This window comes from Vicugna pacos, chromosome 13, assembly GCF_048564905.1.
Source record: "Vicugna pacos chromosome 13, VicPac4, whole genome shotgun sequence".
NCBI lineage: Eukaryota > Metazoa > Chordata > Mammalia > Artiodactyla > Camelidae > Vicugna > Vicugna pacos.
Genome location: NC_132999.1, coordinates 19158753 through 19184687, shown reverse-complemented (window position 1 = coordinate 19184687; position 25935 = coordinate 19158753). Strand labels below are relative to the sequence as shown.

Sequence of the window (25935 nt, the reverse complement as noted above, 5' to 3'; positions counted from 1 at the left end):
TTGGGTGTCACTGAAGGGTCAAGGCCCAGTGATTCCAAGCAGGGCTGGGCTGTTCAGAGGCTGAGCAGCTCAGGAGAACACAGATCTCCCTCTATGCTCCTGCAGGCCCTGCTTCTGCCTGGGGTCCACGGCAGCTGGCAGAAATTACTTGTTACCAAGGTGAGGAGGACCCCCACGAAGGGGAACAAGCTATTTACAGTGTTCAAGGGGGAGGGAGCGATCCTCTCATTTCCCCAGGCTCAGCCTGAAAGCTGAGAGGGGAACAAATTGTTGGACTAAATATACAGAGATGTGGTTTAGTTCCTCTAAGCATCTCAAACATGGAGTCTGAGGAAGGAGCTGGAACCTGGAAGCTTTCGATGATTTATGTTGGTTTTAGAAACTGCACCACAGCCCAGGACCCTGGATCTGCCTGATGACCGAGCTTTGTTCCTCCCTGATGGCCATTCCGTAACTGTTATCACAAGAAACCCGGAAGCTGTCATCTGAGTTGGTGCCCTTCTGCCCACAGACATTTCACAGGAACCAGCTGGCCTTGTTTCCAGCTCTATACTGAACTCTACTGTCTCCTTTTAGAAACACAAGCAAATGTGTGTGTGTATTTGCATTTTCTGAAGTCTCTTATTTAAAAAAAAAATAACACAGACACAGGGAAATTTCCTTTCTAGCGGCACATATCCAAAATGCGACTTAGATGAAACTGAATGCATGTTAAATCAGCTGACATTGTGAAATCACTCGTGTTCGTACAGGGCTTTATAGTTGGCCAAAGGTGTACTTGGCCATTGAATTTTGCTCCTTATAAACCTTGTGAAACACTGTCCTCAATGGGGGTCCGTTAAGCCTTAAGGATCTTTCAAATCCAGTTCCTCCTGAGCACGCTGACTGAGAGGGTACTTTTCATGTTTTACTCTGTTGAATAAAACACATTCTGCTCTTTATCTACAAAGGACTAAATCAGGGATCAGCTGCACTCTGCTTGGTCCCATACCTGAAATGTGACCATCAGCCTCAGCCTGAATACCGCCAGTGACACGGGCATCACCTCCCAAGGCATCTTTGCTTGGTTCTGACAGATGGCCAGAGACGCTGATAGATTCCCCCAGCGTGTCCATAAGAGGGCTTCAAGAGAGGACACCTTCAAGGGGTTTGGTGTGGGCCCATTACAGTTTCTCTATATTGGAAACAGCCAACCAACCCAATCAGGTCTTTTCTCCTGGGTAATACAAATGACAAGAGAGGGTCACACAGAAAAGGTGGTCCTGCTCCTCTAAACAATACAAAAGGCCTGCTGTTTATCCAAATCCTTGAAGTGCTGGGACCAGGAGGCTCCTTGTGGCTAAAGAAGACACTGTCTCGCATCTTTATGGTAAGCCTCCGTTAATGAGGAGAATATGAATGCTTTTCCTCCTTGAAACTTTAAAAAGTCAGGGGGATGGGTAACAGCTCAGTGGTTGAGCACACATGCTTAGCATGCACAAGTTCCTGGGTTCAGTCCCCACACCACCATTAAAATAAATAGAAAATTCTTTTTTGAAAAGTTAAACTAGTATTAAGTTCTAATTATGATGCTTATTCTAAAAATGAGGACACAGAGTCTCAGAAAGATCACTCAATCTACAAGGTCTCCTGGCTAGGCAGCAGCAGAGCGAGCTTCTGTAGCTCTAGCTATCGATTTCAGTTAATTAAAAAACCAAACAAACTGCTCCCCCACCATCAAAAATCTAAGTGAAATTTAAAAAAAATTTAAACCTAAATTTAAAAAAATTAATGCATGGACATTAGATAATAAACAAAAATCTCTATCATGACTTGGATGAATGTCCAGGAAACTCTGCTGAGAAGAAAAAGCCAATTCCAAAAGGTACATACAGTAAGACTCTACACATAGGACATACTTGCAACGGCAACATTTCAGAAGGGAGGCCAGATTAGAGCTAGGACAGGGAGGGGTAGTGGCCGGCAGGCTTTGACTCTGAGCTGGGTGGCGTGAGGTCGCTGCTCCTGCCCACTGGCTGAGGTAAGAGTGAGCTTTAGGTCAAATGATCTCCACTGAGCCAATACACAGAAAGCCTTGGCTTCCTGAAACATTCCTCAGCTTACTGCCCACCCTAGAGAAATCAAGTGAGGTTGTAAGTTTTTCAAATGGGTAGTGTGACACGAAGATTAATACACAGGTACCTGCCTGGGGAAAAAGAACATTTACGGCAGCTTGGTGCTGCAGTCAACTGGACTTTCAAGTGACGGTGAAGATTGATGACAACCTGCAAACCATCGCAACTGTTTTATGGGAAGTCAGGGTGACTGGATGGCTCAGGAAGTGAAGCTTGAGAAAAGAGCAGGTCTAGCTTGGTCTAGCGCAGCTCCTTCTGAGCTGGTGACTGTTGGTAGTTAACGGGCCCATGGCAAGGGCAGAGAGGCACGAGGAGTTTCGTGGACAGTGCAAGAGAGAAGTGAAGGAAGAAGGGCCAACAGAGCACAAGGCCAGGAGCCACAGCTTGAATGCACTGTGTCTGGGCCCTGCCCTAGAGACCATGAGGCTCTCAGCCAGTCTCTGAGTCTGAGTTTCTGATTCCCCATTTGCAAAACAGGGTAAGGAACCCTTGTCCAGCCTACGTTACCAGGTTGGTGGGAGGAACAAATGGAATTATGTAAGTAACAAGTATTTTGTGAACACTTACATTCTAGGCAAATACAAAGATGAGTAATGTGATTTGACAAGATTCTTACTCGTGGTCCCTAAATTTCTGGACCTATGGTTTGGCAAGTAAGCTAATTCAGTCTGAAGGCTTGTGGGTCCACGGCCCTCAACTGAACATTACTAAATGATCGGGTCCTGGCAGCAGCCGCTGCACTCACCACAGATTTCTGTGTGGGCTCGTACAATGGGAGAAGGAAGCATCATGGGCCCAGCTGGGCTGAGCTCGAACAAGTCATCTGGCTCCTTACTCTGCTTCCACAGTTGATCCTTGGCCCAAAGCTATGCACACAGGAAGCCTTTAATAATGAGTAAATGTTCATCTAATTTGGCGAGGGCATCTTCCTCCCTTTCCACTCATGTAATCTGGTAGGCCAGTAAGTCTGGAAATGCTGGACAGGAGAGGGGAAGACTGTCACGGTGTTTAAGTCTGGTCAGAGACCCTCTCGGAGGGAGGCACTTAGGGTTGAGTAGAAAACCTTCCCTAAGAAGAGAGAGACACAGTGTGGCAGAAAGCATGCTGGCTCCGGGCTCAGGTAGCTGAGTGAGTAACCGACTTCACCTTGCTTGAGTCATGATATCCTCACCTGTCAGATGGTAATGACATCAGTGCTCTCCTCACAGAATGTCCTGAGGATTGAACGAGATACACAGATACGGAACAGCTGGTAAGAGCAGGAACGCAGTCATGTGGATCCTCTCCTTCTTTAAAGGATAGGAGGAAGATACTGTAACTGTAAAGTACCGTCCTGCGTCTGTTTTCCTGAGAGAATGAAAACAGGAGCCTTGGATAGCTGAGCCTGTCCTCTTTGTAGCTCCTGGAAAGGCATCTTGTCAACCCTGGGATTTGGAGTCAGATAGATTCATATCTGTGCTCCATTAATTACAAGCTATGTGATCTTAAGCATGTTAGTTAATCTCTCCTGATCTCTGTCTCCTCCAGTGTAACACAGAGTTCCACAATACCTATGAATGTGGTTTTTTAGAAAGTTAAACAGGCAGTGTACATAAAAGTGGCTAGGACAGCGTCCTACACACAGTCCAGATGCAATAAAAAGTTGTTCTTATCCTAACTGTCTCGGGTGCGGCAGGAGTGCCCGGAGAAATGGAGGACAGTGTGTCCACGGGCACCACTGTTACTTTTCACAGCCCTCAGTCATCCTTGCTTCCATCTGTGCAGTACTTTCTTCCCACTGGAGTTCGACAATAGTTCACACACAAGGGCTTTGGGGGTGTGGATGAGTCAACAGGGTGGTGTGGCTGCCAGAAACAATGGATGTCGTCCCAATACCCCACCTGGAGTCCTGGAGGACACAGTAAATCGGATGTGAACAAGCTGCAGAGCGTGCCAGAGGGAGCAAGCAGGATGGGAAAACAGTTGGAAAGATGCTGTGAGGAATGTCTGAGGGACTGGGATGAGACAGCCAAAAGGAGTACAAAATAAACCAGTATCTTTAGGGCTAATACATGAAAGGATGATTTCATTTATTCTGTAATTCCCTGGAGAGCAGAATGCAGACCAGCTTCTACAAGTTACCTGGAGATAACTTTCAGCTCAGCAGAGAGAATTTCCTGACAGTGCAGCCATCTGATGACAGCGCATCTGTCCATCAGTGGACCAGGCTGTCCCGTGAAGGACCACCTGAGCCCACAGTCTGGCCCTTGTCGGGAGAGGTGGCGAGGCTGGCCTGGACCTCTCCCAGCCCCTTCGCAACTTTGAAATTCTATCTCATGAGAGGCCCACTGGTGCTTCAACAGAAGCTGTCTTGTGTTAGCGAGTCATTTATGTAAAGCTTGCCCTTTACTGTGTGTTATCAAATTTGGGGGCACCACAACTAGATAGAAGAAACAGGTACCTTAATTACCTTTTACTGGCTACAGCTACTACTGTAGATGAAACGCCCAATGTATTTAACAAATCCATACCGCTTATGTACGCCAAGGAGGCTACCCAAACTGCCAAACCAACCTTTTTTCTGACTGTGGCAAAATTTTTATTCCAACAACGTAGCAGAGAAACTGATTTTGAAGCAGAGAGGATAGCTCAGTGGTTGAGCGTGTGCTTAGTACACATGAGGTCCTGGGTTCAATCCCCAGTACCTCCATTTAAAAAAGTAAACTTAATTACCTCCCCCCTCAAAAAAAAAAAAAGAGAAAAAGTTAAAAAAGAAAAAAGCTGATTTTGAAATAAAAGAGTAACTGCTTCTAATGTGAGCACATTATTTTATACCACAAACTTCAGGGTCCTTATATGGAAAAAGGGGATGATAGTGATATTTACCTGTAAGAGCTATTCATTCATTCATTCAACAAATAAGTGAGCAACCAATTATGTGCCAGGCCTGGTTCTACCTGCTGGGGACTGATACCATTGAGCTAAAAAGACATCCAGCCTCATGGAGCTTACATCCTAGTGGGGAGAGGTAGCAATAAATACAGTTAAGTAAACTGAAGCAGGCCAGTGTGAACACACCATGTAAAAGTGCTATGAGAAAACAAAGCAGGGACGGGGACAGGGACAGGGAGGAGGCGGCAGTCTCCACGGAAGGACTAAGTAAGGTAATGCAGGTAGAAATGACTCCATGGACGGGTTATGGAGAAAGTCTTCAATCAATGTTAGCTATTATTACCATGGGGACTTCTGAGTCTGCAGGACCTAGAGTTAAATGCATCATTCCACTCCTGAATTACTGCATAGGTGGTATGTATTCAAAACCAAACCCAAAGGAAGCGGGTCCCGATGATACTATTTTCAGGTAGAAGAAAAGAATCAATGAAAACGTCGTGCCTTTGGGGTTCTGGCAATGTCTCATGCAAGGATGCAGGTAAGAACCTATAGGAAACATGGGAATGCAGCAGCTGAGGCTTGAACTGAGCTACATCAGGTAAGTGACCTCATTTTTCTAAGCCTTAGTTTTTTCCGCCTATTTGACCAGGACCACTGCGACACTTAGTATGTAAATGCTAAATAAATACACATCTAAGGTATAATACGCATGTAAAATACTGGGCAGACAGCAGGTACAGTTAGCTCACATTATCATCACTGTCCAAACAAACTCATCTGAATTTTCAGAGGTTTTCAGTGTGTTCAGAACGAAAAAACAAGGCAGAATTCCTCAGAAGGGAACATTCCACAATCATGTGTTGCCAGGAGTTGGACTAAGGTCACTTGTTATGAGAACAAACCAGGAAAACATAAGGAAGCGTTCAACTGATTAAATGTTCAGTCCAGTGCTCAACCTTGCTAACTCCTTGGCTGCAGTCTGCAGAATTCCAGAAGATGCAAACAAAGACACACTGATTCACTAAAAACAGATCTTTGTACAAATACGAGGATTTAGCCAGAAAGCAGTCCAGCAGGATTTACGAAGTGTGCTTCCCTCCACAGAGCCTGCAAGTCGAGGAGACCCACAGGCTCCCTTTAATCAGCCGTGTTCTCCCGGAGAACTCTGCAGCATTGTCCCTCTGCTCTTGCCACTCTGACTGAAGAGCCTGGGACTTGAGAATTTAATTTGTTCTGTGTTGGACTTTGTCTCCTGGGGACAGCTTTAGGAGGAAGGAGCTCTTTCTGCTTTCCAAGAGACAGCAGAAATCACATCCCCATCAGACCCACTTCCACAAGTTCTGAAGGAAATGAACGCTTCGGGGTATTTATTGGCATTGGTGCCTCTTCCACTCAAATCCCCAAGGGGAGCTATTTCTAGAACTGGAAGTCCCCCACTCGCTCCTGCTCTGACATTAGAGGGCTTGCATCTAGCAGTCTGCCCCTTCCAAGGGTAGCTGTGACCACCTGGCACTTCAAAAGGACCACAGAGGCCCCAAGGGACAAAGGTGTTGGCCTTGCCGGGTCTAAGTCAGTGCTTCTCAAGTTGCCTGTGGTGAAGAACCAGTTTGTTCTTATTTCCAATCCATCACGGACTGATACTTTTATCAAACACAATGAAAATCAATTGCTAGAAAAATTTTTATTAAAGACATAAAATGCAAGCCAATGTTTCTAGTACTGGATTCAACAGACATGAAATTACTATCAAATTGCTATAAAACTTTTAAATGTTTACTCACAACTTCTGTATCTAATCCAGCCACGGGCAGCAGCCCTAAGTCACTATTTAGCCATGAACATTTACTTGAAACAAAACACAAAGCCAAATGACCCCTTTCCTTACAAAATAAGATGATATATTTAACGCAGAGGTTGGCACACAGTAGTCACTCACTAAATGTTAGCTGTCACTATTGTAACTCTCTGCGGGCTGGTGAGAAGGAGAAACACTAACCTTGAGACTGAGATGCAAGTCTGAGTTCCTACTCCCTTCCTGCTGCCCTTGGACAAGTGTCTTCACCGTTCTGGGCTTTAGTTCCCCAAATTTGCAATACATAGTGAGATGACTGAGAATCTAACATCTAGATCAATAATTTATGGGCTTAACTGAAAGCCAGAGTGAAAAAAGAAAAAAATGTGTGTCCCAGTACACAAACTCCTACACACACACTCAAGCAAGCAACTGCAAATTTTCATGAAGTAATATGACCTCACCACGGGCTATGCACTCTCATATTTTCTATCTTTTATTTATTTATTTTTTTAATGCTGGTCAAGGCACATATAATTGATTTCAAACCCACAGTGTGAAAACTGCTGGAGAAAATGAGCTCTAGGGTTCCCATCCTCCACAGCTCACTGATCCGGCGAACGACCAGGAAGCTGTTACACGCCAGTCGTCTACAAAGCTCACTTCTAAGACAGGCCTGACATTTTTAAAGGCAGGTCCAGCTACAAGTTTTAATTTTTGCTTTTTTAAGCCACCTGGTTCTAAACTGGGATATTCTTAGTGAATCTTTCGGTACAAAGAAGGATGGTCAAAGATGTGGGACACATCACAGGTAACACTGGGTAACTCTCATCCACCCTCATGCACGGTGCCCGCAGGCAAATGTGCCAGGGGTCCAGACAGGGGAAATGCCCTTCCTGGATTCTGCTTCTCACTGAGTTGCCTTCTGTTTTCTGGAGAAGGGAGAGAGGACAGCAGTGGGAGTCAACAGGCTGCTGGAAATATTAGGACTGAACTGGCATTTCCACACCTTCACATGTAAGACACAGCAGGTGAGGGGACTCTCTAGGGCAGAGAACACTAACAAGCCACCTTTGACCTGACGGATATTTTACAGCCCTTCCATCCTTTAACTGAGTAACCTGAACTTCTGATTTTCAACTCAGCGAAGAATAAAACATGAAACTATCTTATGTCCAGTAACTTCTAATTCTACCCTTCTCTCTTGAGTAATAAGGGCCTCAACCTGACCTCTTGCCAAGTTGAGTTGCTAAGCCTTTAATTTTGATGAGAATTTTTAATCCCATGTTCAAAACAAAGTCTCAGCTGAGACAAGGCTGGAGGCTCCAAGGGCCGGGGTGGAGGAGTAGAGGGGTCTCTCTCTCACCCCTCTCCCTTCCTTTCTCCCTGAGCTTACTCTCTTGGTTGGTTCCTTTCATGACCATCCACAGTAAATCTGAGAGTAGGTTCTGCTGAGATGACATCTTTCAAAAAAACCTCTGCATGAAATGGGGCTCACCTCTCCAGAAGCTGGAAAAAGGGCTCCCCCATCAACCACTCCACCTTGGTGGGGTGAATTTTCTGACTGGCCAGAGACTCATCCTTTGGGATACTCCCCATATCCTAGCTCACTCCTGGGGTCCACTCTTGGGTTGTAGGGGCTGCTCTCCAGTGGGGCACTAGCCAGAAGGCTTTAGTCCCAAGCCACCTTCTACGGATTCACTTCCACTGACCATGGAGTCCAAGAAACTTCACATCCTTGGCCCACCAAATTTGGCATCTCTCCTTTCCTCTGTCCCCACTCCTTCTCTTAGCTCAGCAGAGACTGGGCGTGGGGAGCTCTTTCTGGGACAGCTAACAGCTCACCGATTTCCCGACAAAAGATGATCTCCAAGCGGAGGTTCTCTCCTTGTCCTGGCTGTCTTTCCTATGGAAGGCCGTGAGGGGTAAGGGCAACCTGGGAGCTGGTTCTGCTGAAAAGGCAACTCTTGAAAAAGCTTTGCAGGAAGATGCTGGCCACAGAGCTGCAGCTCTCTGATCAGAGAAAAGAGGGGATTTTAAACACCTTTTTAGCTGTGGACTCTTCTCGTCCGTTTTTAGAAAACAGGAAAGACTCCAGCCGGCATCTCACACATTAGATTTCCACTGTGAGCCACATACCAGGCTCCATGCCAGGCACCATGAACACAGCAATGGATAGGGCCATGGTCCCTGCCTTCAGAGAACTCAACAACCTAACAAGACATTACACACACACCATACCCCCCAAACACATACATCTACATAGTTCAACTGTGATGAGTACCTTGACAGAAAAGCACAGTGTCATGGGGCTGGACACAGCTGGGAGTGCCAGGAAAGGGGTATCTGAGGAATTAATATTTAACCAGAGACTGAAGGATAAGGGATAGCCTGAAGTGAGTGGTACGGGTGTCCCAGGCAGGCGGAAATGCACCTGAGGTGGAAAGAAGCTTGATTCCCTGGACAAAGGAGGGCGAGTCAACGGGGCACAAGCTATGGGACCAGAGAGGGAGGGGGAACCAGACTGCCCAGGACCTCAAGGGGCAAGTTAAAGACAGTAATCTTGATCCCAAGAGTAAAGGAAGCCCTCAGAGGGTTTTAAAACAAAATCATGCCATGACCAAATTTTCATTTTATAAAGGTAATTACAGGTGTACAGCCAAAAAGGCAACAGAAGGTGGGCAGAGTGGATGGGGGAGGGTGGTATCACAGTTCCAAAACACTCCGACATATGCTCGGTCTAACTCCTTTGCAAGGCCTCATCTCCTAATCTACATTCAAGAGCAAAGCAAGATTAACTTATATTTACCTAATCTCTCATATTTTTTCTGTTCTGGATTCATAGCCTTGCTCTACCACTTGCTAGCAGTGTGTCTTTAAAACCCTCTGTGAGCTTCCTCAGATTTTTAAATTATGAAACGTGGAGAACTCTTCCATTCTGAAGATTTGAATTAGGATGAAACAAGAACCTTGGTACATGGGCACTCAACACTGACTCATCACAAGGAAATAATCCTAAAGGAAAGAAAGGAAGAAAGAAAGGAAGAAAGAAAGGAAGAAAGAAAGAAAGAGAGAAAGAAAGAGAGAAAGAGAGAAAGAAAGAGAGGGAGGGAGGAAGGAAGGAAGGAAGATAGATCTCTTCCTGTTATTAGACCCAATTACTTACACAAAGTTCTACATATATAAATTGCACTAGACTGCCTAAAATGCATTTACTAAAGAGTGGCAAATTTTATGGTATTAGAATAGTGGTATTAGCAATAATTTTGTAGAAATCAATGAGTGATAACAAAATGGGGAAAATACACATCTAGACATAATTCTATACATTATACCGGTAGATATTTTAATTAGAAGTCCAAGATACCCTTCCCATAAGAAGGGGTGTGTGTGTTACCAATGACATGCTTCCCAGAAATCTAGTCTATCAATATAACTTTGAGAATTTCTGCCTTCCCGAAAGATCTAAACCTCTAAAAATACTTTAGCACCTGGAAAGGGGTCAGCAGTTTATCTGCATTCTCAATCTGATGCCCATGATAGACACTGAGAGCTGATCACAGGTAGACCTGGATGGGTGGTTACAACATTCTCTTCTGTGGAACCCAGAGGTAGCCTGAAAAGTCTTTTAGAGCAAAGTACTCTAGGTAGCTACCCCTACTGACCCTAAGATATTCCTGGTCCAAAGATACTCATTTCCCACACACACACACACACAAAAAAAACCCCCAAAAAACCAAAAAAAAAACCCAAAAAAACAAGGAATGGGAGTCTAGGTATATGTCTAGAATTTCATTTACAAAGATACTGGCAGAAAATGAAAATGAATTTCCCACTAAATTGGAATTGTTCTCTATGTCTTAACACTCTTTAACATCACTATCCATCTCATAATCTCATGAAAAATAAAAGTACAGTAACAGTGCAAATGCATAAAGCAAGATAACAATCAGTTTACTTTACTCCATTTCAATTGTGTGAATTGTTTTAACATACATTACCTTAGGGGCATGCATTACAACACAAAACCCTTTCAAACTCTTTAAATATAAAGAACTCCAGCTAAGAATGTCCCAGACACACTGGAGTACTTGGCATCTCTTCCAATGGGAATCTGCACAATCATGTTTTGGATATGAAGGGAAAAAAGTGGTTTTTTGGTGCCTCCCTTACTCTTACTCCTGCTTAATGAAGAATTTGTGTGGTAAAAGATTAATCTAACAGGTAATTGGGAGAACGAACTATATGGTGAGGATAAATTGTAAATGTGAGTGTAGAGTTTAAAGGAAGCAATTTTTAGGGGAAAAAATCCTCTATATGAAGCATATAAAACACAAAATCTTACTGTCTCCACCTCACACCAGTCAGAATGGCCATCATTAAAAAGTCCACAAATGATAAATGCTGGAGAGGGTGTGGAGAAAATGGAAACCTTCTACAGTGTCGGTAGGAATGTAGTTTGGTGCAGCCATTATGGAAAACAGTAGGGAGATTCCTCAAAAGACTAAAAACAGGTATATTTATACAATGGAATACTATTAAGCCAAAAAAACCAACAATGCCATTTGCAGCAACATGGATGTCCCTGGAGAATGTCATTCTAAGTGAAGTAAGCCAGAAAGAGGAAGAAAAATACCTTGAGATTGCTCATATGTGGAATCTAAAAATAAATAAATAAATAAATACAAAACAGAAACAGACTCATAGACATAGAATATAAACTTGTGGTTGCCAAGAGGGTGGGGGGTGGGAAGGGATAGACTGGGAGTTCAGTATCTGTAGATACTGACAGGCATATGTAGAATAGATAAACAAGATTATACTGTATAGCACAGGGAAATATATACAAGATCTTGTGGTAGCTCACAGTGAAAAAAAATGTGACAATGAATATATGTATGTTCATGTATAAGTGAAAAATTGTGCTCTACACTGGAAATTGACACAACATTGTAAAATGACCTATAACTCAATTAAAAATATTAAAAAAAAAAACAAAAGACTGAAAACAGACTTACCCTATGATCCAGCAATCCCACTCCTGGGCGTATATCTGGAGGGAACTCTAATTCGAAAAGATACATGCACCCCAATGTTCACAGCAGCACTATTTACAACAGCCAAGACATGGAAGCAACCTAAATAACCATCAATAGATGATTGGATAAGGAAGCTGTTGTATATTTTTACAATGGAATACTACTCAGCCATAAAAAAGAATAAAATAATGTCATTTGCAGCAACATGGATGGGCCTGGAGATTGTCATTCTAAGTGAAGTAAGCCAGAAAGAGGGGGAAAAAAATACATTATGGTATCACTCACATGTGGAATCTAAAAAGAAGAAAAAAAAGGAAGACACTAATGAACTCATCTATAAAACAGAAACAGACTCACAGACATAGTAAACAATCTTATGGTTACTGGGGAAAAGGGGGTGGGAAGGAATAAATTTGGGAGTTTGAGATTTGCAAATATTAACTAGTATAAATATAGATAGATAAAAAACAAACTTCTGTATAGCACAAGGAATTATATTCTATATCTTGTAATAACCTTTAATGAAAGTGAATATAAAAACATACACATATATATAAAACTGGGACATTGTGCTGTACACCAGAAATTGACACACTGTAATTATTACACTTCAATAAAAATTTTTTAAAAAGAATCTTGTTCTCTCAAAAAGCAACTGATTTGGAAGAAACATATCAGCTTAATAAAATCAGACAAATTTGTGGCACATGTATAGTTGGCTGGTTATTCAGGGAAGCTCAAAATGTATGAGACACAGCAAAATATTTGAAATTGGCATGGCAGGGATGATAGCTTACTTTCTAATCAAGGCAGACTACTGCACGGGATCGGGGGGGGGGGGGGGCGGGCAGGCAGTTCCTACAACTGAAATCTGATTTCCAGAGCACACCATCAAGTGAGAGCTTTGTGATGAAGTAGCCAGGGTCCACAAATGAACACTTTTTACTCATGGCTAGTGAAACACGCAGTCCTTTACAGAAGGTTTATTGCTATCTTTTTCTAGTCTCTATGCTTTTACTTTCCTCATTTTCAAACTTCAGCATGTAATAACAAACACAAACCGTTCATGATTGAGAGCAAGCTAGGGAATGCTCTTTATAATAAGGCCCATGATACTTTGAGTTACAAGTCTAATTAGGATGCTTTTTAAAACTTTGTTTTAAAATACTAATGCTATTCTTTTCAGACATTGTATTTCTACATTTTTGAGAATAAGAAATAATACGCCACACTTGAATGCTGCTTTAGACATCAAAATGGTCATACACACACACACATATACGTGTGTGTGTGTGTGTGTGTGTAATTCCTATGATACAAACTATATATATGTAAAAGTAAAATTCCATCTTTACCACGATTCCAGAGAGTAGGCAACTGAGGCATCTGGAGCATGGGAAGGTTCCGTAAGTCACTCAGCTTCACCAGAAAAGGCACAAAGCCAGAAAGAGATGCTCCATCACCTGCCTTCTTGTTGAGTTAGTACTGTTAATATACTTCTCATAGTTTACAAAACTTTAAAGCTACGCTATGTCAGAAACCCTGGAAAAATGTTTAACATTCTACATATTACAGAACTTTAAACACATAAAGACATGGGAATTACTTTTTAATTACTTATTTGAAACAGTGATTATCTTCACATTGAAGACCGTCTGAAGAAGAGAGCAATAAACTCAATTCTGTTGCTGGCTGCAACAATGCTATTACCCTGAAATGCTTTCTTTTGTGGGGTGGTAAAATGACATAAAATTTACCACTTTAGCCATTTTTAAGTGTACAGTACTGTGGCAGCAAGTACTTTCACATTGTATAACCAACACCATCCAACTCCAGAATTTTTTCATCTTCCCCATTAAACACAAACTTCCCATTTCCCTTTCCTCCAGCCCCGGGCAACCACCCTTCCTCTTTCTGACTCTATGAATTTGACTACTCTAGGAATCTTCTATGACTCATACACTATTTGTCCTTTAGAGTCTGGCTCATTTCACTTAGCTATCGTCCAAGTCCATCCATGTTGTAGCAGGTGTCAGAATTTTCTTCCTGAATAATATTCCATTGTAGGCATACACACTTCATCTAGCCATACAACCATCGATGGGCATTTGGGCTGCTTTTACCTTCTGGCTCTTTTGAATGATGCTGCTGTGAACACTGGTGCACAAGTATCTGAGACCATTCACCTGGGTATGTGAGCGGAAGTGGAAATGCCGGATCATAGGGTATTTCTATGTTTAATTCATCTTCCCTTTCTTACATCTCTAAACCGAAGAATACAGTGACTACACCAACCAAAAGCATACTGTATGTATGTATGTTTTAAACAAAGGTGGAAAAACCCCATCAGGTTTCTCTTGAATCACCTCTCACTTAACCTGTTGGAACACCTTAACTCTATGAACTGTCCCAAAGTGCCAGGGATCTCCAGGCCCAGGCAAGCCTTCCAGTGCTCCTGCCACAGACTGAGCCCCAGGCTTTCCTGTTGATAGAAAATGGGACCCAGTATGGCTCTTTCTGCAGAAATGCAGGAGTGACTCCAAACTACACCTAACACTCCGCTCTGCAGCAGCCCACAGGCTTGGCTGTGGAACTGGGGGGTCAAGGTCCGGTAAGTATAAAACCTGATAAAATAAAACTAGTAATGGGAAAACAGGAAGACCAGGGAAGGTGGAGAAATCCTCACCAAGGCCAACGATTGCACAACACATCACTCCCTGAAGCAGTTTTTTCCACCTGCTATAACACTAAAAATTAGGAGTGTTTCAAGTTACTTGAGAACTCACCAATCCCCAAACTTTCCTTTCTCAGAAGTTCTTCCAGGGTTTCTGTCAGAAATTCCTTTTCTGTTTATGGGAGCAGGAAACTCCAAGGACTTTCAGGACTGGGAGTAAAATTCACAACTGGGCAGAGCCAGCCCTCCCCATAACTAATCAAAACCACAGTCGAGCCTGCAGTTCAGAGAAGCCCTGAGTGGATGAGGACACGTGAAGGCCCTGGGCTGTAATGGGATCAATGCTACGAGGAAAGCAACTCAGGGCCAAGCAGGTGTGGCTCAAGGGGTTCCTCCAGGAAAGGGCCCCCTCCGGGTGGAGAACGGGGCAGAGAGGTCAGAGAACTGTGCGAACCAGCGGAGGAGCACGATGACCTGCAACGTCTGACGATGGCACGGCGAGGGGCAGACCGAACCTCTCTGGACGGGAGGCAACGCTTCGCTTCCCTCCTGGCTCCCAGTTCCCTTTCTTCTTCTGTATTCTTTCCCCGTGACAAACCTGACAATAAAACTGGCTGAAGACATTAACTGGGCTGCGCTGATTAGTGGGTAATGTCTCTGTACATTAAAGGGTCACACACATTGTTCTCCTTCCCGGGCTCTCCCTGCCCTGTGTAGGCAGGTCCTGACCTCAGCAGGCCCTGTTCTCTCCTTGCCCACTGCTTTGGGTTCCTACACTAGTCGGCTACCCACAGGGCGGGAAGGTTCCCAGGTACACATGTGAGCCTGGGGAGAAGTCAAGAGGTCTGTTTAAGGTATAGAGCCTGAACTACATGAAATGATCCAAGCCTTGCAATGGACTATGATCTAACACATAATAAAGTCGTGTACCCTGCGTCTTGTCTGCTGCTGGTCCACGTGTACAGCTTCCTTGGGAGTCTTCAGGGAGGAAGGCTGTGGGAAACCCTGGGTACTCTAATAATCCCACCTCTAAGCCCAAACGCACCCTGCACAGTACAGGCTGAAGATGCTCACTCTGCTAATTTTCCTAGTCTTTTACGCACACCTGATGGTGGGTTGGTATTTATAGCTTCATATCCCTGAAATGGATTTGTTCTAGATGTCATCACAAAACAGTCCTTAATTTTTTTTTTTAAATGGAAGTACTGGGAATTGAACCCAGGATCTCACACATGCTAAGCAGGCACTCTACCAGAGCTATACCCACCCCCTTAATTATTTGACCACAGGAAAATTATTTACACACATTTTACTTTCATGTAAAGGTGACAGCAGCAATAACATGGGCATTCATCAAATATTTTTTGAGTTAGACTAGTTTCTAAATATTTTTTGTTACTGAAAGAAACATGCCATGTCCCCATCCATTCCTTAAACACAAAGATGTAATTCTGTTCATGCAATTACATGAATACCGTTCAACACGTAGGGCTTTTTTCTCCCTGCTTAAGCTGAATTTCATTTTGAACATCTAAATTGACAAGCATCAAGCTATTTTAATCGGGTTGCTTTTTACATTTCTAAGTGGCCCAACTTTCTCGGAATACCACTCCAGAAATACTAATCCACACTTAGCACTTATCTAGTATCAGTCACCTGAAAATTCCGAAGATCTTAATGATACTTCCGCTCAGCCCAACAGAGCCAACATCTACCCAACTCCTCTTCACCCTCCTATCACAGAAGACAAAGACAGGTGGAACAACGTCCCCTGCGCTCAGGGAGAGGCAGAATACAGGCACAGGGCAAGAGGGCTCCCGCCACCGCTTCTCCCGCCTGGGCCTCGCGTCCTCCTTCCCGGCACGGCGGGGCTCCTCCGTGGAAGGCAAGATGGCTGCCATCCTTCAGTTATCACAGTACTGTACCTTTAGAATGGACAGCATCAGCACTGTGATAACTGAGCCAGGGCAGCCTGTCAGTCACCATGTCGGCCGGCAGCATCCTTCCCGGGTGGCTGTGTGACTCCCTCTGAAGGTGCCCCACGAAGTGAAGGACTAAAAGGTCCCCTTCTGGTTCAGGATGTGGGGAAGCAGAAGGAAAAGTAGGGTCACAGCCCAGCAAGTGGTGAGGCTGAAACAGTAAAAGACCCAGTTGAATTATATTAAGACGCAAGGTGAACACACGATGTATACATGTTAATGATAAGCAACCACTAATACATCAACTACGCCTCCCAGCTCTGTTTCACAGTGTCATCTCTCCCCTGCCTGGATTCGCTGACTCCCTCTCCCTGACCTCAGCCATTCATGCAGCAAGTATTTATCAATGTTCCAAGACCTCTTCTGGATGTTCAGGAAATGAAGATAAGACATAGTCCCTGCTCTCAAAGTGCTCATAATAAAACAGGGCAGTAATACTTCACGTCTACTTAACATTCAGTAATCTTCTATGTGCTTTTTCCTTTGGTTTTCACAAGAACCTAGGGGGTTGTCAATAAATTACTCATTAATTCATCACAAAAGGATTCCAGAATTAGGCATGAGCCCATTTGACAGAAAGAAAATAAAAACCTAAGAGAGGATAGGTGATTCATCTGGTCATATCACTAAGTTACACCGAACCTGGGTTCAAATCCGTGTCTAACAATTGAACCTAGGGCTTTTTTCTCTCCCCTGACCTAGCCATTCAACCCCATCAACTGGATATTCAGTCTATACAATTTATGCAAACAAAAAGATTCCTGAAAACATCTACTTTTTGCTTAAAATTTTTAGTTTTCTCAGTATCTCAGATCATGAAGCAAACATGTATGGGGTTTCTACAATTTAAGAATACACCTGAGCAAAAAAAATGACTTACTGTTCTTGCTCTGAGTGCCAAGAATGTATTCAAATTGATGACACTGATGATGATTACGTATTTATAGCACACCTGTGGGGTGTTTTTCCACTATAGTCAATGTCAGTCCTACAGTTACGGTAAGGATGGTTAACAACCTTTGGAATGCCTATTAAAAAATCAACGTATACACATCACTTACTTTGAAATTATCCGTACCTTTGAGATGTAACCTGAAATCATTTCAGGGATGATTCTTACTTTTTATAAAAAGTACAAAAAAAAATTCTGAAACTAGAATTCGGGCTTCAAAATATCAACTTATTAAAGCCATGATTCATTCATTTTTTTTTCCATGTCAGTCATAAGTTCTCAAGTCATTTCAATATGCGTGGAACTTAACAGATACTTGAAAAATAATTATGTTTTCAATTAGGTATTTGCTCAAAGACTCATTATATGCAAATGAGATATTAGCACTGTACTTCAGGTAAGACAGATAGAAGAATTAATTCTTTAAATCAGCAGAGGTCAGAAAATAGGAGAGTACAGTGAGCCTAGCTCAACTGTTAACTTTAAGCACTGTGAAACCGATCTTATCCTCAGAAAAGATCCTATGAAATAATCCACCTACACACAAATTAAAACAACATTCTCTAAAGTGCAAAAACATCTAAAAGTTAAAAAGGTCACTGCCTAGGTCTTAGCCAACTGATGTAATAACAGAGTTGAAACACGAGAGGGCAACGAAGATTTAAAAAAAAATTGGATCCCTTAACTCAAGCTTCCTGGAAATAGTTGCACATTTTCACCCAAATTATAAACATCTGTTACATGAACAAAGATACAGCGATTATCTGAGAATAAAATTTTAGATAGCTGATCCATCGAAAAGGATAAAAAGATTACCATCTAACACTTCTCAGCCACAAGTTCTGTCGCCTTTGGAAAAGATGAATACTTAACTCTGAGATACCAGAGGGTAGGTACATAAAGGAACAAATAATTCTGATATACTTAGTAATCAGACTGTTCTCCACTAAGACTGAGTACTAGGGCAACTGAATGTCTAAAACATGAAGTCCACACATACAAACATAATGTACTGCAAAGTTGAAATTCACTCCATTAGCCATGACCAAAAGTCAGACAACTAAAGACTTTTGGTCCAAAAGTAAAGAGTATTTCCTTTATTTCTTTCTTTTTCTCTCCATTTTTCTACCTAAATTGAGGGGGTGACAGGAGCCAAGAAATTAAAAAAAAAAAAAAAAGCAGACTGCCATTATTCTGTGAATAAAGGGGTATTTTCTCAAAATAATTCTAAAGTAGTTTCAAGGAAGGAAAATATGGGTTTTCAGAATTGTATTTTATAAATACTAATAAACACTTTAAAATATGTTTTATCTCTTCTTGGAAATTACTCCCTATAAATGTACGTTTTTAAAAAAAATTAAATCAGAAACATTTATTTTTTAACAGATTTTTCTTACAAAAATGGAATCATTTTAATTTTAAAACAAGTGACTGCAGGTGTTCATGCTACAGTACGAAAGGATACTGCATAGTAAGAGAGAGAAAAGTGATATAAAATGCTTTCCTCCAGAGAACAAACCAATTGTAAACTCAGTTCTTCTATGAGAAAAATGATACAACTGAGAACAATTTCTTCATGACGCATGCACTACATACTATTATCTAGAAAATCAAGTACTTCTAGCAAACTGGTATACAAAAAACGTGCTTTTCGATCTTGTGGCATACAAATGCACGCAGCAAAAACACGTCACGTTTCTCTTACCTACAGACTTCAAGTGAAAATACGATGATCTTAAGCCTTTAAGTATCTGATTATATATTAAATAGCTGGAGGAACCATGAAATGAGCTGCCGGCATGCAAAATATCTGAAATACTTTAAAAGTAAAATAGTTAAAATAGGTTGTTTAATTAATTTTTCCTTTAAAAATAATTTATTTTTGGATCACAAAATATAGGGAAGACACAAGGGCAATGCCTATGACCCCAGGCTGTTTAATTTAAATCCACTGGTCTTTCACTAAAGAGCAATTTTTTTCTTCCCCAACTTGAAAACCACAATGCAACTGAATGACATTATAAAAAGTGCAAATTTGACCCAACTGTCTTGTTACTAAAAACTTACTGTCAACAGAAGATGCCAAATGTCAACTACTACTTTTGTCAGAAGTACAGAGAACGTATACCTGCATTTTACTGCAAAGCTTCGCTGTTAACAGCGTTTAAAAACTAACTTGTGCCAAGATCAGTAAGAAACCTGGAGTAAGGGGGTTACACATATTTTTCTCTCTAGGAGAAATAAATTGGCTAAAACAACAAGGAAAAGCCAAGGACGACGCCCTTGTGCCAAGTCAGCCCCAATTCTCACAGAAAAGCATTAACTGGGAGTAATTACAGAGGGGGTGACACTGTTTTACCCATTCCACGCACTGGCCTCTGAACAGTCGTGCTGCAGAACCTCAGCGGGCCCGTGTAAAAGCAAAAACCTGATACAGAAGGTATGTACACAAGAACGCAGAGAGAGAGAGAGAGGAACAAACTTTCTCATCCAATGCTGCTGGGGCTTTCAGTTCAAAAAGGCTCCAAGAGACTAAAAATTTACAAATAAATGCACTATCCATTTAGTATTTAGTAGAATATAATATTCCACACTATGGACCTTTCCCCTTTTACACATGTACTCAGCATACATACTTTAGTCCAACTGTCTACTCCACAGTTGTTTTACTTTTAGATTTTGCTGTAGAGTTAATTTTACCCCCAGATTTTGGATTTCATAGTCTGCTCACAAGTAAGTTTTATTCTGTTACTGCACCCTTTCAGAATAACCAGCCAAAAATACACCAGCTGACTTCTAAACGATCCACCCCTAGCTAACCATCTCTAAAAGCCCCGGCCACCTCCAATGAATCTATGATTTCCTCATAACTGCCAGCACTGCCGTTTAAAAATGCTGGCTCTTAGTTCTCAAATCCCCTCAATGGACTGCTGAAGGGGGCAATACCAAAGACTTGCACTGACCTCCACTTTTAGAGCCTTGAGCTGTTCCAGAAACACAATCCCACTCCTCTTTTCTGCAGAGTCCAACATTCTCAGCTTCCATTCCTACATCTGGAAAAGGAACACAATTCTACTGTAACAGTGGTACTGTACTCATTAAGTGCTGTCTCTTAAACTGTGATTTAATTTGGCACTGTTTACATCTTATATCCTCAGATCAACAGTATTGTTCCCAAAGTCTGACTGTTTTATGTCCCTTCACAACATGTATCACAGTCGCTTCCACAAAGTGCAATCTCAACAAATATGCGACTGAATTCATTTCACAGGGATTCTCTAAACAGGTTATCAACAAAAGTTTATGTTTAATTCCTCCATCTACATGTCTACAGGTAAGGCACTCAACAGTTTCTCATCTATAAAATGAGAGGGTAGTACTAAATGCCCAAGTCCCTTTCAGCACCATGACTGAGGCTCGTTAGACAAAACCAAACCCCAAAGACAGTAACGTCTCCATTCAGGTCAGCAGTGTACCCTTTTTTGGGAGGAAAGGGGTCAGCAACTTGGTGGGCTGACCACCAGTGGAGCTATGATGTAGGCGGCAGAAACTGGATGCAGAGAAAGAGAAGATAAACAAAGGTGAGTGGTATGACTAGATGTCACCAGGCGTCTTGATTGTCACTGTGCCAGATACTGTTCTCGGATATATTTTGGTATGCCCAGGAACCTTTCACAAAAGCAGCTCTAGCCAGATATGTGGGGCCCTAAGTTTTCCCATGATACCCCTTCCAGTGCCCTGGCCATTGTTATTGACCTTCCCAAGCAGGGCACGACTCCTGCGAAGAAATCTACAGGGCAGTCACTCTTAGGTCGGCTGTATTGTAACAGTACATCTTGGGTCCCCAAATCTCTACATGGAAAATCGGAGCAGAAAGTAAATGGTTGACAAACATCAAATAAGTGTTTCATGCAGTCACCTCTTTCGAAATTAATTCAGGAAGGAAAAGGAGCAACGTTATAGGGTAGTGCTGTCCCAGAGAAGTAAAAAGTAAGCCACGTATGTAATTTTTGATACTCCGGTAGCCACATTAAAAAAAAAAAAAAACTAAACAGGTGAAACTAACATTAACAATAGTTCATTTAATGCAATATACCCCAAATACTATCACTTGAACATGTAATTAACATAAGAAGTTAATAAGATAACTTACTTTCTTTTTTTGTACTGAGTCTTTGAAATCCAGAGTGTATTATATACTTACAACACATCTCAATTTGGACACTAAATTTTCATCAGAAATAATCTGTATTTAGATTTCATAAAATTTATAGCTTAAAAAGTAGATGCATATACCCAAGCTGTTTTCAAACATAATGAAGTTTTCCAATAACCTGAGTCAAACATCAACTTTTTAAATTAAGTAAAAATTTACAACCTGTTCATCATCACCCTAGCCAGATTTCAGGTGCTTCACAGCTACACGTGGCTAATGGCTACAGTATTAATGCAGGTACAGAGAGCCCTGTCTCTATCATCTGGATTCTTTTAAATTGGAACCCTTCACCCAGCAAGTCATTCTACAGCACCCACTAGGCACTCAAATTATGCCAAGTATTTTCTCCCTACATCTGATCCTTCAGTTGTTAGTACTTAAGTGATGATCACTTACTAAGCAGCTCTTCCTAAAGGCTGAACAATCTTTCAGCTCAGACAATTCAGGGGGAAAAAATGGGAGACACCATGATTCAAAGATTCAGAGTTATTCTTTGATGTAAAGGTAAGGAAATCCTGGTATCATTACTTCTTTGTCCAGGATATTAATCACCCGGCAAAAGTTAGTCGTTGTTTACAGTAAGCCTCTCAATTTCAAACTCACAGCAGCTGTCACTGCATCCTCAGAGTCCTCGCCTTCAGGTCCTCCCTCCTAGCTCCCCCCAAGAGCCTTCTCTATCTCTAGCAAATTCTCCAGAACACACTCTAGGAACATGCCTTTAATTCATCCTGAAAAGTGCTTGTTATTGTTGACATACCAAAACATATGAATAATTCAAAAAATGAATCTCAAACCATCCTATTAATCATTCATTGGTCTAGGTACCCAACTCACCGTATCTTGAGAAAAGCTTTTCTGAATATACATGGAAAGTATCCCCCTACCCACCCCCAAAGGAACCGATTTCAAACACTACAGCTTTCTCTCCCCATGTCAAAGTTCAGGGTTCCTCCTGTGGCTGATTTAACAGTTGATCTTCTAAAAGGAGCTGAATTCCTAAGGTAGTTCTATTTTGAGCCTTCTTCCTGTTCTGAAGCTAAAGTTGGAAGGGCTTAGGTGGTGATGTCATAGAAGGGAGACTGTTGGCTTTCCCAGAAGGGTCTTCTCCAGCAACTATGGGGATGCTCATATGGGGGACACCAGGGGGAATGTGCACTTCACATCACTCCCCTCCCACCCTTTTAAGTCCCAGCTATTCATTAACCAGCAGGAAAATAAGTTCAAGTAAGCATGCAAACATATTTACATATTTTACTTCTTAAGCATCTCAAAAATGAAAAGACAAGGAAAATTCCTCACACTAGGGAAAAGGGGTGACAACCATTCTCCACCCTCCTATCCCCACCTCCCCAAAGATCCATCACAGAAATAGGGGCAAAGAGGTAGCAGCAGCTGACAAGAAGAATAAAGGATTATAAATCCAGGAGAACTGAAGAGGGAAATGCTGCTGGGGATACTGAGGGCAGAAAGAAGACCCCTGGGTCCCTTTTCTTCAACTGTTTTCTTCTCCCTTTTGGAATGGTTAGATTTAGAGCAGGGTGTGCCTTCTGCTTGGGAGGCGCGTTTGGCTGTGGAGAACCAAGAGGGGCCAGGGTGGGGCCCAGGAAAAGAGAGCCAGAGACTGGCTGCTTAGGCCAGATTCTGGGCTAAGCTCTTGGAAGGGGTCTGCGGGGAGAGAGAAGATTCCTTTGGAAGATCCAGTGGGGAATAAAGAACGCGTACTAAGCCGAAGGCGGTTACCTTTCTCTCAATCTAAAACCAGCAGTTAGTTGCTGGTTGGTGGGGTGCAGGTTCAGAGGCAAGAGAAAAATCCCAACACATCTGTGGACCACAACTTGATGGGGTGGGGGTATGGATGTGCCCGGTGCAATTAGCAGGTGAAAACGGCACTTTCTGGCCAATTCTGGGATGGGAGGATTAGCTAAGAGTTCTGAGGAACAGAAGATTCCCCGGCTTCTCAGCTCACCTCTCCTCCAAAGCGAGCAATAAGCACAGGTGTGGTTCTTCTCCAAGAAGGTGGCAGCTGGCCTGCGGGTAGCTGAGTGAGGGAAAAGATTCCCCAGCCCATACGGGCAGGGAGAAGCCCTGGGGTCAGCTACCGCCGGGAGCCGACGGTCTCCGCCAAGTCCCCTCCCCCTTCTTGAAAACCGACCGGGACCGGCATAAATTACAGCCACGCACCCCCTTCCCCAATAGTGTTTCTAATAAAAGAAATAGCGTCTCATGCCTACATTAAAAAAAAGACTGCAAGCTCTGGCTGATGGAAATAAACAGGTGAGCCCCGAGAGGAAGCGGGAAAAGACTGGAGATGCGAGAATGAACGTGCAGAGAAATCGAGGCTTCCCTGCCCTCCCCGCACACCCCTCCCCTCTCGCCCCAGAGAATCTGCGTGGCAGGTTGTAAGCTCAAAATGCCACTCTTACAGGCCCCCTCTTCCCGCCCCGCGCCCCTTCTCCCTCCTACCCCAGGGTCCGGCTTCCCGGCCTCGTGGTAGCGCCCGGTCCCCGCGCCGCGCGGGGCTCACCCTCACCCCGGACCGCCGCCGCCGCCGGGACTCCGATCTTCCTCTCTCCGCCCTCCCTCCTCCTCCTCCTCCGCCGCCGCCGCCACCTCCTCGCAGACTCCTCCCGCCGGATCCTTCATGTAAACAACATCCAGGCTCTATTTACAGTCGCCGCCGGACGGCGAAGGACCCACGCCAGTGCCCTGGAAGGAGGCGGGGGTGGGGGAAAAGCGAGTGCGCAACATTTACACACACCCGCCCCGCCCCTCCGCGCCGCTGCCCTGCCAGGGGGCCGAAGCGGGGCGCCGGGGGGCTCTCCGCGCCCTCGACCAGCCTGCGCCGCTCCTGACACCCCAACGAGGGCCAGAGGAAAACCGCGGAAATGCCCATGGGCGAGGTCGCCCCCCACCCCGAAAGAAGAAAACACACCCCAACCACTACAAACCCAGCCAAGCAACACCCTCCAAGTCCGTGCGGGAGTGCGGAGCCCCGGCCCGCCCAGCCGCCCCGTCGCCCCGGCGCCTACCCTGAGGTGGCGAACTGCGTGCAGTCCCCCTCAGCGGCTGCAGGCCGGTGCCCAGCGCCGGGCAGCGGCGCGCCCTCGGCCCCCGCCGCCGCCCGGCCCGCCCTCGGCCCGCCCCCCGCGCGGCCGCCGAGCCGGCCGAGCCCCGCGGCGGCGGCGGCGGCGTGTGCGTGTGCGTGTGCGCGCGTCGCGGCCAGCCTCGCTGGAACGGCTCTCCTTGCCCCCCGGCTTCCCGCGCCCCCGAGCGGGTGGGTGGCGAGCTCCGGCGCAAGACCCGGCCAGCAGCGGCAAGGCCAGCGCTCCACGGCGCCGCACGAGCGCGCACACGGACGTAGACACTCGGCGCACCAAGCCCCGCGCGGCCGCACGCCTCCCGCCGGCGCCTGACTCGGCGCGCGCCCCGCCGCCCCCGCGCCCGGCACGCCGCCCCCACACCCACCTGCGCCCCCGGGGGGTCCCGGGCCCCCCTTCCTTTGTTCTTCCCGCTATTTGCATGAGGATTATCTAATGACGCAGCAAGGATACAACGTGCTCGCTACAACGTGACCGTCGCCATTTTTCTGTTTTTATTCTATCTCTGCCATGTGATAGATTGGGGGGGGTGGGGGTTGGAAAAGGGAGAGAGACAGGATTAAAAAAAAAAAAAAAACTTCCGGGTCTCATGACCGCGAAGGGAGAAAAACAAAAGAGAGACCAGACACAACTCCTGGGAAAGGATGTGTGCGTGTGTGTATGTCTGTGTGTGCGCGCGCACGCCCTTCCCTCCTCCGCTCTGAGAAGGGAGGCTCCCAGAGCGATCAGTGAGCATCTTCCCACCTTGGAAGCCGTGTGACCCCGGTGGGTGCAGATCGAGCCCTCTAGCCGTGGCGGTCGCGGGTCCCGGTCCACAGCCGCCGCCGACTGTCTGCGAATCTGTCAGCTTCGTGCTTTTTTTGGCCGCCTCCACTTGCCGGTCCACCCCAGAGCTCACGCTCTTGCTCCCGGGCGGTGTACCGTTAGGGGTGCAGATAAGTCTCATTAATACCATGAAGGAGGGAATGATAACGTTGAAAGGCTATCGTATTTCACAAGTTTTAAAATAGTTTGCTTGGATGCTGTTGTGCGTGACAACCGCGTGGCAATACTAGGTAGAATCTAATATTGGTTGGAATCCTTCCTTTCTTTCTCTATCCCCTTTTCTCTCTCTTTCCAAAGTGGGACACACCCTTGTGCGGTGTTCCCTGGGGTTTGTAATGTAGGGAGGGATCATTCATCGCGGATTGACTTATTTAG

The 25935-nt window shown here is 44.3% G+C and overlaps 1 protein-coding gene across 7 annotated transcripts in view; it reads right to left on the bottom strand.

Annotated features, from left to right (window-relative positions):
- JAK1 (Janus kinase 1) overlaps positions 1 to 25123 on the bottom strand; it is a 210039-nt gene extending 184916 nt beyond the window's left edge. The window contains exons 1-2 of one of the 7 annotated variants that reach the window (XM_072974291.1): positions 24667 to 24748; positions 24168 to 24343 (exon numbers count right to left, since the gene is read on the bottom strand). The gene's annotated coding sequence lies outside the window, so the exon portion shown is untranslated. Of the gene's footprint in view, positions 1 to 20384; positions 20475 to 22471; positions 22586 to 24100; positions 24344 to 24666; positions 24749 to 25102 lie in introns of those variants that run through there. The other 6 variants (XM_072974287.1, XM_072974288.1, XM_072974293.1 and 3 more) reach the window with 6 other exon arrangements.
- Positions 25124 to 25935: the final 812 nt, after the last annotated feature.